At 33.3% G+C, this 14,006-nt stretch overlaps 1 long non-coding RNA gene and 1 pseudogene across 1 annotated transcript; one reads left to right on the top strand and one right to left on the bottom strand.

Moving 5' to 3' along the window:
* Positions 1-8,450: 8,450 nt before the first annotated feature.
* On the bottom strand, positions 8,451-9,950 carry LOC130501729 (S-locus-specific glycoprotein S13-like; annotated as a pseudogene).
* Positions 9,951-11,905: 1,955 nt separating this feature from the next.
* On the top strand, positions 11,906-13,804 carry LOC130501728 (uncharacterized). Its single transcript, XR_008939861.1, has 3 exons — positions 11,906-12,281; positions 12,463-12,558; positions 13,485-13,804. It is a non-coding gene; the product is annotated as an uncharacterized LOC130501728 (long non-coding RNA).
* Positions 13,805-14,006: the final 202 nt, after the last annotated feature.

Genomic DNA, 14,006 nt, shown 5'->3' with positions numbered 1-14,006 from the left:
GTGCACGAGGAAGAGGCAGTATGGCGTGCTCGCACTGCAGGAGAACCGGTCACGAGAAGAAAGATTGCTGGCAGATCGTTGGGTTCCCAGATTGGTGGACAGAGAAGAATCAAGGAAGTGAACGCGGAGGACGCGGAAGAGGAAGAGGACGAGGCCAGAGTCAGGTCAGGTCCAATGTGATGCAAACCCCTGCCTTGACAAATGAGCAGTGGGCATCCTTGACTGCACTCCTTGAGTCTCAGAAACCAACGCCGATTCCAGAGAAGCTGAATGGTAAGATTCAGACCGGAGAGGTAATCCTTGATACTGGTGCATCTCACCATATGACGGGAGATGTACGTTTACTCACTGATTTGTGTCAATTGGTGGGATGCCGGGTAAGTTTTGCTGATGGAAGCCAAGTGCAGGCTACTCAGTACGGGATGTTGAGATTGTCAGACAAGATTGTTTTGAAGAATATTTTGTTTGTGCCGAACTTGAACTGCACATTATTGTCAGTTGCTAAGTTCCTCAAACAAACGAGATGTCTGGCTGTGTTTACTGACACTCTTTGTATCTTGCAGGACCGTTTTACGAGGACCCTGATTGGAGCAGGTGAGGAACGAGGCGGTGTTTATGTTTATCGGGATGTGACAGTGGCGCGAGGTCTCAGAGTCAAGGCTGCAGAAGACAGGACTTTGTGGCATCGCAGATTGGGACATCCTTCTTTTGGTGTTTTAGGATTTTTGCCTTTTGTTTCTTGTGTTCAAAACAACTCCGACAAGTTTCGAGGTTGGGAAATTTGTTTCAAATCAAAACAAACTCGCGGGGTGTTTGCCGAGAGTTATATTAAAGCATCTGTTCCTTTCGAATTAATACATGTTGATTTATGGGGTCCGTATCGAGAAAAATCATCTTGTGGTGCTGTGTATTTCCTTACGATTGTAGATGACTTCTCGAGAGCAGTCTGGATCCATCTCCTGCTAGAAAAGAGTGAATTCAAGAAAGTATTACCAAACTTCTGCCAACTAGCTCGTCGTCAGTTTGGTAGAAACGTCAAGACAGTACAAAGCGACAACGGCACGGAGTTTATGTGTCTCACCAAGTACTTTGCTGAAAGTGGGATCGTTCACCAAACATCATGTGTAGCGACACCACATCAAAATGGACGAGTAGAGAGAAAGCACCGTCACATACTTGATGTCTCTCGATCTCTCATGTTTCAGGCCGATATGCCTATCAAGTTTTGGGGTGAAAGTGTACTGGCTGCGGCACATTTAATCAACAGAACGCCGTCAAGTCTACTTCATGGCAAGACTCCTTATGAATGTCTTTACGGTAAGGCCCCGTCATACGCTGATCTGAAGACATTTGGCTGTCTGTGTTTCGCACACAACCTGCAGAGGCACAAAGACAAGTTCGGAGCACGAAGCAGGAAGTGTGTGTTCATAGGATACCCGTTTGGGAAGAGAGGTTGGAGACTATACGACTTGGAGAGCGAGAAGTTCTTTACGTCAAGAGACGTTGTGTTCCACGAGTCTGAATTCCCATTTCAATCCGACTCAAGTGGGATAAACACAACGGTTTCTCAAAGCGTACATCCAGTACTTGGAGCTGAAGAAACAGAACCTCAGATCGATTTGAGGGGGAGTGACGTTACTGAGCCTCCATTGATACATGACAAACCTACCGAATCTGAACTGGTTCCAGTAGCAGAGGTGACAAGATCGAGTGAAGTAGAAACCCAGGCAGTGACATCTGAAACTGAGACAGTAGCACATGTTGATGAGACCGCAGCGGTGACAGAAACAGTGGAAGTACTTGGAAGAGGTCATAGGGTTGTGAAGCCTTCAGTCAGATTGAAACATTACGTGACGTACAATGCACAATGTCACACCGATAAACACTGCTCTCGTTCGTCTCCTTCTCCATCGGTGTCCTCCGAAACGTGTCCAGGTAAGATCTCGTCGTACCCTATCTCTGCATATGTGACTGACGCCATTTTCTCAGACAAGCACCGGTCTTTTCTTGCAGCATCAGCGCAGACAAAGTGCCGAGAAACTTTAAGGAAGCGATGCTTAGTCCCGAGTTCAGAGATGCGATGGGAATAGAAGTTGTGGCTCTGGAAGATCAGAGAACGTGGGATGTTACCGACTTACATAAAGGCAAGAAGGCCCTTGGGGGCGCATGGCTTTACAAATACAAGTATAATGTCGATGGCACAAAGGAGCAACCCAAAGCAAGACTAGTTGTGCAAGGAAACAGACAAGTAGAAGGAGTGGATTATGAGGAGACATTTGCGCCGATCGCGAAGCTTACGACGGTGAGAACACTGTTAGAAGTAGCAGTAGCGAGAAATTGGGAAGTGCATCAGATAGACGTGCAGAACGCCTTCTTGCACGGAGATCTACATGAAGAGGTGTACATGAAGATGCCTCCCGGGTTCAGTGCTAGTGATCCCAACAAGGTGTGTAAACTGAGGAAGTCCTTGTACGGTTTGAAACAAGCTCCGAGATGTTAGTTCGCAAAGTTGACAAGTGCACTGAAGAAGGCTGGTTTCAAGCAATCATATTCAGACTACTCGTTGTTTACATACATTAGAGGAGGTGAGAGTGCGCGTGTGTTGATCTACGTGGACGACTTGATGATAACAGGCAGTGACTTGGGTATTGTGACAAGGATCAAGGAGCATCTGAGCAAGTGCTTTAAGATGAAGGATCTTGGAAGGATCAAATATTTCTTGGGTATAGAAATATCAAGAGGAGCAGAGGGCATGTTTCTATCACAACGAAAATATGTTCTTGACATAGTGAATGAAGCAGGTTTGCTCGGTTGTAAGCCAGTCTCGACCCCCATGTAACAGAACCATCACTTGCTTTCCGCTGAGGGACCATTCTGTACAGACCCTGTTCGCTTTCGAAGGTATGTGGGTCGGCTGGTGTATCTCACAATTACCAGGCCTGAGCTCAGCTATGCAGTTCATGTACTGTCCCAGGTGATGCACAAACCGAGAGAAGTACATTGGGACGTAGTTGTGCGAGTGTTGCGTTATCTCAAAGGCAGTCCAGGTCAAGGGATCATGCTGAAGGCAGCAAGTGATCTTCGGGTTCGTGGCTTCTGTGATGCCGATAGGGCCTCATGCCAGAAGACGCGACGATCACTGTCATCTTACATCGTGTTGTTGGGAAGTTCACCTGTCTCGTGGAAGACTAAAAAGCAGGACACGGTGTCACACTTCGGCTGAGGCCGAATACAGATCGATGGCTGCTGCTTTGCGTGAGCTGAAGTGGCTGAATAGACTTCTCGGTGATCTAGGAGTTGAGCATACGATGCCTATGGAGTTGTTCTGCGACAGTAAGTCTGCATTGTATATTGCTCAGAACCCAGTGTTCCATGAAAGAACGAAACACATAGAGGCAGACTGTCACAGCGTAAGGGATGCAGTGCAGGATCGTCTTATAGTCACACAACATGTCCAAACTACAGAGCAGCTGGCTGATATAATGACCAAGGCGCTGGGGAGTTCGCAGTTTCATTATCTTCTCAACAAGTTGGGTGTTCGAAACTTACACGCTCCAACTTGAGGGGGAGTGTAGAGAATGGTTGAGTCTGGTTCGGTTTAGTGATCGTTGAAGAGCTGAAGTGATAAGGATCAAGTTGGTTGGAGATATGATTTGGCGATTGCGATAAGGACATAGAATATATTATGCTTGAGAATATACTTGTAACAGAACGTATATATATATATATAACGTGAGAAGTAAATAAATCAACAAGTTCATACAAACGATCTCTCTTAGTTTACATAGCACATTAAAATAAAATAAAATGACTTCTACAGGTTAAGAAATTAGTATGAGATCGATGACATGGGAACGAGAACGAGAACGAAACGAAAAACTAATGTATTATGTCTTACAAATACTTAATACCTAGGATAAGATCCGCCCTTGCGCGGGATGAAGTTGTTATTTTTATTATGTTTTGGAAAATGAAACAATAGTTTGGTTTCATTTGGATTATAGGTGTTCAATCCGGATATCGGGTTTCAGTAGAGTTCATTTTTTTCGGTATTTCGGTTATTAAAATATAACTATTATTCTAAATCCATATTTACTTTCGTTCGATTTTGTTTATATAGCGTCGGTTTTCAGTTTATTCAGTTTTATGCTAAAAATAAAAATATAATTATTTAATTTGAGATCATATTATATATTATACGAATTTTAGAGTCATGTTGGCAAAAAAGGCATTTATTAAAAAATAAATTATATATTTAAATAAAAGAATCAAAAAAGTTTGTATCTTCTAATAAAATAATCAAATCTAGAATTAACATCAAAGCTCTAAATTTTGAAAATAAAAATAAAACACAAAACAGAAGCATGAAATAAAAGTTTTTATATTCTTCCATACTTAGTGTTCATTAAATTAATATGTATTTGATTGAATACATCTCTGTTTGTTTAAAGATTAAAAAAGTTGTACAGAATTTCAACTAATTATTGTCCATCAAATTTATAATATTTACTTCAATTTAGTTACTTATAAAATAAAGCAAAAAGATCAAAAAACTAAGAAAATAAGAAGCCTCAGTTGCAGTAAATTGTTACTTAATTATAGTTCAAGTGATTCAAGTGATTTACAAATTATAATTATAGTTCAACTCATGTAACAAATAGATATTCATGCGTCGTTATAAATATATACATATTTACATGTTTCAGTTTAATTGGTTATAATCAAACCATATCCAAATCCTACGGTTTTTATAAAATCACATCCATTCGGTTTGTATGGTATATACCAAAACAAAATAATATTATCAATTGTTTAATATCTTTTAATAATATATTTTTTTAAAATAACTAAGATACAAAAATTGTTGTCAAATATTTATTCTTCATAATAACTAATTTTCATATGTATGTTAATCATATTAGGTAATTTCGCAGGTTTTTATTTAAGGAAAGTGCGATATTGTTTTTTGTACATTATTTATCAATTCGATAGTTAGTTTAATAAAAAAGTGTAATACAAGTTAAGATGAACCAACCTATTTTTCTAGGAATAGTAAATCATTGATATCGTTTTATAACAAAATATATAAATCATTGATAACAAAATTCTACATCTGAAAAAAAAATAAGTTTATAATTTATAGATGTTCTTGAAAATTCATTGAAACTTTTGAAATTAAAATATTTATGTAATCTTATATGGTATATAGTTTAATCTATATATATATATTTTTTTTTATTAAATGATATTTTTTACTCAATTGTTTTTAAAATCATGTGTATCTTTTTATAATAAAAATGCTAAACCATTGATCATTAGTTTTTAACATAATAATTTTAATAGTTTTAGTAATTTATACGAAAAAATCTAAATTTTAATTTATAGCTGATTTGATTGTTTCATTTATTTTAGTAATATAAAATTAAACAAAAAATGATGGAAAAGATATAAATTGTTGTCAAATCTTTATTATTAGAATCATTAATTGTCATATATATATATATATATATATATATATAAGTCATTTATGGTAACTCTGTAGGTTTTATTTAAAGAAAGAAAATAAATAGTTTATCAATTTTTCAATTTCAATATCTTTCTCACACGTAAGCTTATTAATTGATTCAATTGATTGACACACATGTGATTGGAGTTTTTTTTAATTACTCTAAACTTGAGGATCTAATTTTCGAAATGTTACTCATTTAATATATAGGGGATTTATGTTTCATTAATTTAAATGTTCTCGACAAGTTTTATCAAATATTATATTCTTTATCATATGTTATTTGAAAATATAAAATAGAAAAAAAGATTTAACTAAATTTTATTCATTAAATATATCTTAGTTTATGTTATCTAAATTATTTGTAATAATTTGAGAAATATATATATTTAAATAAAATGCTTAATACTTTTAAAATATATATAATGTTGTTTTAGATTACTTTTTAAAAGGGAAGATTATTTCTTTACTTTAAAATAAAGACTATTTTGTGAATTTTCTTTATTATGAATTACAATATATATAAAAGATATTTTATTTTTAAATAATTATAAATTTTCTTTATTATATAGGTATTTGAAAAAAAGAAATCCTAAATAAAAAGGGAAAATAAAATAAATAAAATAAATATTTAATAATAAAAATTAGATATACTGGATTCATTAAGGGTATCTATGTAATCAACACCGTAAGAATTAACGTGATCGCGACACATAAGAAATTGACTTCTCAGATAATATTATAGAGATAACACATAAACATAATATTAATAATATAAATTTTGTTTTTATTGTATTTAACCGGTCTAATTTTTAACGTAAGAATTCAGAAGCAAAAAAAAAACTACAGAAATAATAATATAGATATTATATTTATCGGTCCACTATTTTTTTTTGTCAACTTCACTAAAAATCTCTAAAATAGTAGTGCATGCACTATCAATGGGATTATTAGCTATTATATGTTAATTATATATAACTTTCTAATTACACTGTTTTATTTTAGTAACTATTTTTTGCTTTTTATTTACTTCTTTGGATGGATGGCTCACATATATTATTTGAATTTTGAAATAAATGTTTAAAATGATTAATTTTAAAATCTTAATGCTAAAGTATCTGCAAGTACTATTTCTTTTACATTTCAAAACAAATTACATATGTAACAGAAACTTTATAATTTAATTAAAATATATATTTTATACAGTTACATTACTTTTAGTTATTTTAAAAATTTATATAGTGAAACCAAAAACAACTTGGATTGGGAATTTTATTCATCCTTATCGTTAATCAGTTGTATATAAAACTTAGTATTAACTACATAATAGAAAGTAGAAATGTAAAATATTTGGATCGGAAAAAAAAAAACAGGGAGACTTCCTTATCCGGACAAAAATAAAAATTATTGATTACATGATATTGGATGTGTTTAGTTTTAAGAGACACTAGAGCGTGACCCGCACACCCGTGCGGGTATTTATTTACTGTTTCAAAATCAATAATTTTATATAATATATAGCTTCTACCAATATTATATACACATAACATTCTTATTCATATGTAGTAATTTGATGTTGAGAATAGAAATTCTATTAGTTGTTTGCTTATATATATTTCTATTGTTGGATTTGCATTGAAAAATAATTATCTATAAATATGCATGAAACAAAATAAGTGAAATAAATATCACTTTATATATATATATATATATATATATATATATATATATTATAGATTTTTTCTTATAAATAATTAGTGAATTACTATTAGATACTTTTAAAATTTCAAATTATTTATTTAGTGTTTCAGAACTATAATATTGAGACTTCAGTTATTATTTGTAAACCTATAAACAACAGGAATATATTTAAAAAAAACAAATAAGAAGTACATATTGAATATATTATATATTATATGTTATATTGTCAAACAAATAATTTATTTTTCATATAATTTCACTAATATAAATCAATTTTGTAATCTATATTAGTCTAATGCACTTAATCTACATTAACATATAAATTTATTAAATGGGGAAGATAATTTTTACTATAGGGATTGTGCTATAATAAAAGGATATTTTCATAGTTAGAATTCCATATACGTTCTAGTTCCTTATAAATTGATACGTGAAATATTGGTTTTACAGAAATTGGAATTAATGAAAAAATGACACATTTCAAAAAAAAAAAAATTGAACAACAGATGCATTTCAAATTTATTTGATAGTATATAGAGAAGGTAAAATTCATAAAATATGTAAGTGCATATTTTATTTTAAATATTGATATGATATTAGTTAATGTGATTGCTTAAATATAGGAACTGATACAAATACCATTGATTTTAGCATTATTCTTGCAGTTACAGTTTTAGATTGTGTGGTTGTAACTATCGGTTCGGTTTATCACTAAAACACATTATATATACACCAGGAAGTATTTTAAACATAGTTACAAAAAAGTTTTTAACGATTAGGATTAGATTTATATGCAAGTAGATATATGCATTATAATACATTGGACAGTACTCGATTTGGTCTGGTAGTATTTTATAGAATACCGAGATCAAATTCACAGAAACAAACTTTTGGTAGCAACTTCACAATTGGTTGATTTACTGGTGGTTATATAAGCTGTGTTTAAATGAATCACATTCCTTGATAGTGATGCTTTTCATGTTTAGTAAAATAAAATAATCGTACATATTACACTATTATTTTAAAATGTGTCTAATATTTAGCATATTTTTGTGGTTGTGAGTTGGTTTATATATATATATATATATAAACCGCTTGGTTTTATTAAGGAACCAAGGTTTGATTTGGTAAGAAGTTAAATTGTTGTTTTTATTAAGGAAATTAGATTGATATAGAAATAAGAAATATAGTTAAATGACTAAAAAATCCAATGGCATAAAACTTGTAATATTATTGAAGGTGAAGTAAGAGTTATTTTTAACTTGTATTTAAGTTTTAATAGATTAGATTAAACTAACCGAGATCAGCAGCATAATTCAGTCTGACGTAAAGATCTTGACCACCGACGTCGTACTTGCGGATATCAACGATCTCTCCGGTCCAAAAAATACAACCCACTCCTCCAGCTCGAACATCCGCAGTCGCAAACGACGTACAGTTACAATCGCTAAGACACCTCTCCTCACATTTTTCCACATCAATCCTCCGATCCACAGTCGCTGTCACAGTATCCGGCAACTTCATATTGTTGAGCCGCAAAAACCATCTCCACTACAGTTCAGCCGCATGCTCCTCACACACCCATCTGATCCGTCTCCAAATTTCCAATTACCCTGGTTCTTGGGAACGAACCCTTTAATACAGTTACAGGTAGGATACGGGCTTCGGTAACAGTAAGCATAAGGTCCACAGATCTCAACAATGTCACACTTGTCCGTAGGTGTAGCCCATAACGTGCTCCATGCCCATGATGGCGGGATCCACGTGAATCGATTGAGTGTAGAGGCATTGACTGTCAATCTCGAGTAGATGCTTTGGTTGGTCATATGGAAGGAGTAAGCGATCTCCTCACTGTTCTCCGTATAATTGTGAACCATGTAATTTAATCCTTGCACCTCCGGTATGCCACTAAACCCGATTCCATTCCAAGGACCGCTCCTTTGAGATTTCAAACGTCCGTGCATAAGAATAAACTCAGGCAATCCCCTTCGAATATTGAGTTTGTACATGGTGTCTCCGCTTGACGGATCATCTGAACTTCTCCATGATGTAAGGAACCTGTTGCGCCTTGTTTTGAGATCGTAACCTAGTTTCATCTCCGGAAGTAACGTATCCGTCGGAAAATCGAAACTCTGCCACAAGAATCCACTTGAAGACTCTTTGTATCTCATTACAAAATTACCGTTGGGAAGAAGCTCTGCCTCCACTGGAGATCTCACATAATTACCGCTAGTAAGATTTGTCGACCAAACAGTATTATTAGACTGACCTAGCAGGACAAGATTGTTGCTAGAGATTTTGAGGGTTCCAATGGAATTGGAGAGAGGGTTGTCTCTGTTGGCGACCCATGCGTAGGTTGTCTTAGAGACTTTCCTATACCTTATTCCGAGATACCAACGCGAGCGTCCGAGGGTTTGAAGAAACCAAGCTCGAAGACTCCACCGGGAGATATAAGTACTCTCTTGCTTGAGATTGTGAGAGACTCTGAAGACGACAAAGTGTTGACATGGGTCGAAAGGGCTGGATGAAATAGAATCAAGACAACGAAGACTAGCAAGAACGAGAAGGTGTAAGAACGTTGGTAGGTGTTCATCTCTCCTCACCACTTTCTTTCTTTCTTTATTTTTTCTTGTTATTAGTTTTTGTCCTAACTTGCATATACATCCCAAGTTACTTCGGAAGAAAATTCGAAAATTAAATTATTAGGACGAATATAGCAGGCAAGCAAAATGTTGTGTTCCATACTCCATGACTTTTTCATCCCATAGATTAATTCACTTCCACAAACTTGTATCATTCGTCAACTACTTTTTATATCTACACGTTATTTAGTTATCACGCTGTCGACATAGCATACGGTGTTCTCGAAAAGAAAATACATAGCATATGGTATTCCGCATAGCATATGGTGTACTCAATAGCACCGTTCGATGCATTCATAGTATATTGAATATATCGTACCATTTCTTCTAATGATTATGGAAGATTAAACGATCACTGATTCACTGGACTAGAGGAAACGAACAACTAGAGTTTACGTTGGTTCTTAACCAAAAGAAAAGAGAGTAGAATTTGGTTTAACTAAACCAAAAATTTTGTCTTGGTTTACCTCGGGTAATGTCTTGTGACTTTCATTGTTTTTTTTTTTGCTAAGTTTTTTGTTAAGAGGGTACCATTTCTTCTAATGATTATATGGAAGATTAAACGATCACTGATTCACTGGACTACAGGAAACGAACAACTAGAGTTTACGTTGGTTCTTAACCAAAAGAAAAGAGAGTAGAATTTGGTTTAACTAAACCAAAACTTTTGTCTTGGTTTACGTCGGGTAATCTCTTGTGACTTTCATTGTTTTTTTTTTTTTGCTAAGTTTTTCTCATTGTTAAGTTACAAAAAAGTTTTTCTCATTGTTTTGACCATACATTTTGGTTTTATTTTTGATCATTTAGCTGCATTTAGAACTACTATAGGTGTATAGTCATAGAGCATTCGATTTTTTCCATCATACTACAGCCTTTGTTTATCGAACCTCACTCGCAACATGCAAGGTTTTCTTCAAAAAAAACTCAAGGTTTTCTTCAAAAAAACTCAAGGTTTTCTTCAAAAAAAACTTACAATACGTGTCAATTCACATATTTGCTAGAAAAAAAAATTAAAAAGAATTTCTAAGTCCACCTTGCCGATTCCACACTTTCAAAATCAGCATTCACCAGAAATTTGGGAATAACTACCTCCATTTTCCTTCTTTTTAGAACAATAACTAGCTATATTCTATTATTTATACTAGAAAACAAACCCGTGTATATACGTAGGATATTATTTTTTATTAAGATTTTAAATTATTTATTTAATTTAACAAAATATGTATATTTTATAATTTAATTTATTTTAAGTTATAAAATTATTTATTTTTTCTTTCACTTATCTCATTTTTAGTTATATATTCTTTTATCATACTCAAGTTCACCAAATATACTATACAGATATACAAAAATAATTTGAATAAAATTGACCGTATTTTTTTAAATAATGATCAAGTAAGAGGTCTACGAAAATCAAAATAAATTATTGACAATATTATGACATGTTTATTGGGGGTTCTTAGCATAATATAAAAATCGTCTCTTAACTTTAGCTAAGGAAAACTAAGAACTGGTTCCTAGATTACGTTAAGAACCTCACACTAAGAATCCCCCAATAAACATGATCTTAGATACTCAAAAAGCAGAGCAATCAATTTTGTAGAAGTGTTTTAATGATCTACCAAAACAACATATATCTTTACCTCTATAAAAATATATAGGATTATCTGAATATTAACTGAGTGTCTTACAAATTGTATAGAGTTTTTAGTAAAAAATTAGGTTTAAGATATAATTGTATAGAAAAAAATGACAATTTTACAGGACACAACTGTTAAAAAATAATGAAATGAGCTAACTACTCTAAAAAATGTAACTTCAGTAAAAACTATATAAATTAATAATGTGAAATTATGGTATTTTATTAATTTATAGAATTATTAATTTATAAAACTATTTCTTCTAGATATCTCTTTTTAGAATTTATAATTTTATAAAATAATAAAATAGTTAATTTCTATAATATATTAAATTTTGGAAATTTGACCTCTAAATTTTATGATTATCCGAGTGTCTTACAAATTGTATAGAGTTTTTAATAAAATTTGTTACGGCGTCAGGCAGAGTCGGTGGAATCGTCGTCTCTCTCTCTAACCTCGACGACTCTGCGTCTCCCTCGCATTCAGCCTCGAAGATTCCGCCTCCAATTGATTATTGAATCGAAAACATCCAATTGATTATTGAATCGATTATTAGTAAAGGAATCAATTTTGTCATGTTTTGACAAGAAGGATGAATGGTTCTCGTAAGCAATCAATCGTCTACACTGTTCGAGATTACCAACCGCTAGAAGAAAGCAGCGTGCTTGTTCTGCCTCGACGACGGACGGAGCAAGAAGCTTAACTATGCGGCACGGATTGATCGGCCGATGTTGAAACGTCCAGTTTGCTCCTGCAGTTGGTGTTCGTCAGTACGATTGGAGCAGGAAATAGGTCTGTTGTTATCTTTAACTTTGTAGTCTATGGAATGGAAGTGTGATGATGATCATCACTTTGGTTTGATGAAAGAACTTTCAATTATGATTGTGGTTAGATCATGTTTTGACTTTTGAATTTATACTTAAATTAGTACTATCTATTATGACTGCTCATGTTTTGATTTGAATTGATGCAGATTGTTCTCATTGTCAGTTACAGAGATTGGTAATTTAGTTAGCCTTGGGCCGAGAGAGTCATGCGAGGTCTTCCATGATCCTGACAAGGGAAAAGGGTATGATTAAGACTCTGTGAGATCTATTTGATTACACAGATTTTTCTGTTCGTTTAGTTCTAATTGATGTTGTAGTTGTGGTTGTTTAGTAGTGATGAAGGTAAAGTGAGGAAAGGATATTTTCATATAAATTTTATTAAATGGGGAAGATAATTTTTACTATAGGGATTGTGCTATAATAAAAGGATATTTTCATAGTTAGAATTCCATATACGGTCTAGTTCCTTATAAATTGATACGTGAAATATTGGTTTTACAGAAATTGGAATTAATGAAAAAATGACACATTTCAAAAAAAAATAAAAATTGAACAACAGATGCATTTCAAATTTATTTGATAGTATATAGAGAAGGTAAAATTCATAAAATATGTAAGTGCATATTTTATTTTAAATATTGATATGATATTAGTTAATGTGATTGCTTAAATATAGGAACTGATACAAAATACCATTGATTTTAGCATTATTCTTGCAGTTACAGTTTTAGATTGTGTGGTTGTAACTATCGGTTCGGTTTATCACTAAAACACATTATATATACACCAGGAAGTATTTTAAACATAGTTACAAAAAAGTTTTCAACGATTAGGATTAGATTTATATGCAAGTAGATATATGCATTATAATACATTGGACAGTACTCGATTTGGTCTGGTAGTATTTTATAGAATACCGAGATCAAATTCACAGAAACAAACTTTTGGTAGCAGCTTCACAATTGGTTGATTTACTGGTGGTTATACAAGCTGTGTTTAAATGAATCACATTCCTTGATAGTGATGCTTTTCATGTTTAGTAAAATAAAACAATCGTACATTACACTATTATTTTAAAATGTGTATATTATTTAGCATATTTTTGTGGTTGTGAGTTGGTTTATATATATATATATATAAACCGCTTGGTTTTATGTTACGATTGCAGGTGGAATAAAAGCTATCGGTCCAACTGAAACCAAGGTTTGATTTGGTAAGAAGAAGTCTGTTAGGATCAATGATCGGATCTACAAAGAACTGCGTAGTATATACGGATCAACTCGAGAATTACAACTGCAATGATACTCTCATCACCTGAGTATCACTCTACTCTCAGCACCTGAGTAGATCCTAGCTCATATGCTAAGTTTACAGTTGTAATCTTCGATAACCGTCTAACAGACTCATACTGACTTATTTATACTTCTATTTGAATACGGACACGTGTACTCCTATCTTTATTATTCTTCAACGATTTCTTGATACTTCAGTTACTCTCTTCGCTTGCTTCAGTCTTCTTATTCTTTCTGCTCACATAAGTATGCTTGAACCTATCAATACTCCCCCCATTAAGAGCAAGCTTGCCCTCAAGCTTGTAATCTGGAAAATGACTTTCGAAATCAACCAAACACATCCAAGAGTTGTCATTTTCCAATGTATTCTTCCAGCGCACCAACACCTCAATGCTTCC

This window comes from Raphanus sativus, unplaced genomic scaffold, assembly GCF_000801105.2.
Source record: "Raphanus sativus cultivar WK10039 unplaced genomic scaffold, ASM80110v3 Scaffold0269, whole genome shotgun sequence".
NCBI classification, from domain to species: domain Eukaryota; kingdom Viridiplantae; phylum Streptophyta; class Magnoliopsida; order Brassicales; family Brassicaceae; genus Raphanus; species Raphanus sativus.
Note: the sequence above shows the minus strand (reverse complement) of the source record. Positions and strands in the feature narration are given on the sequence as shown.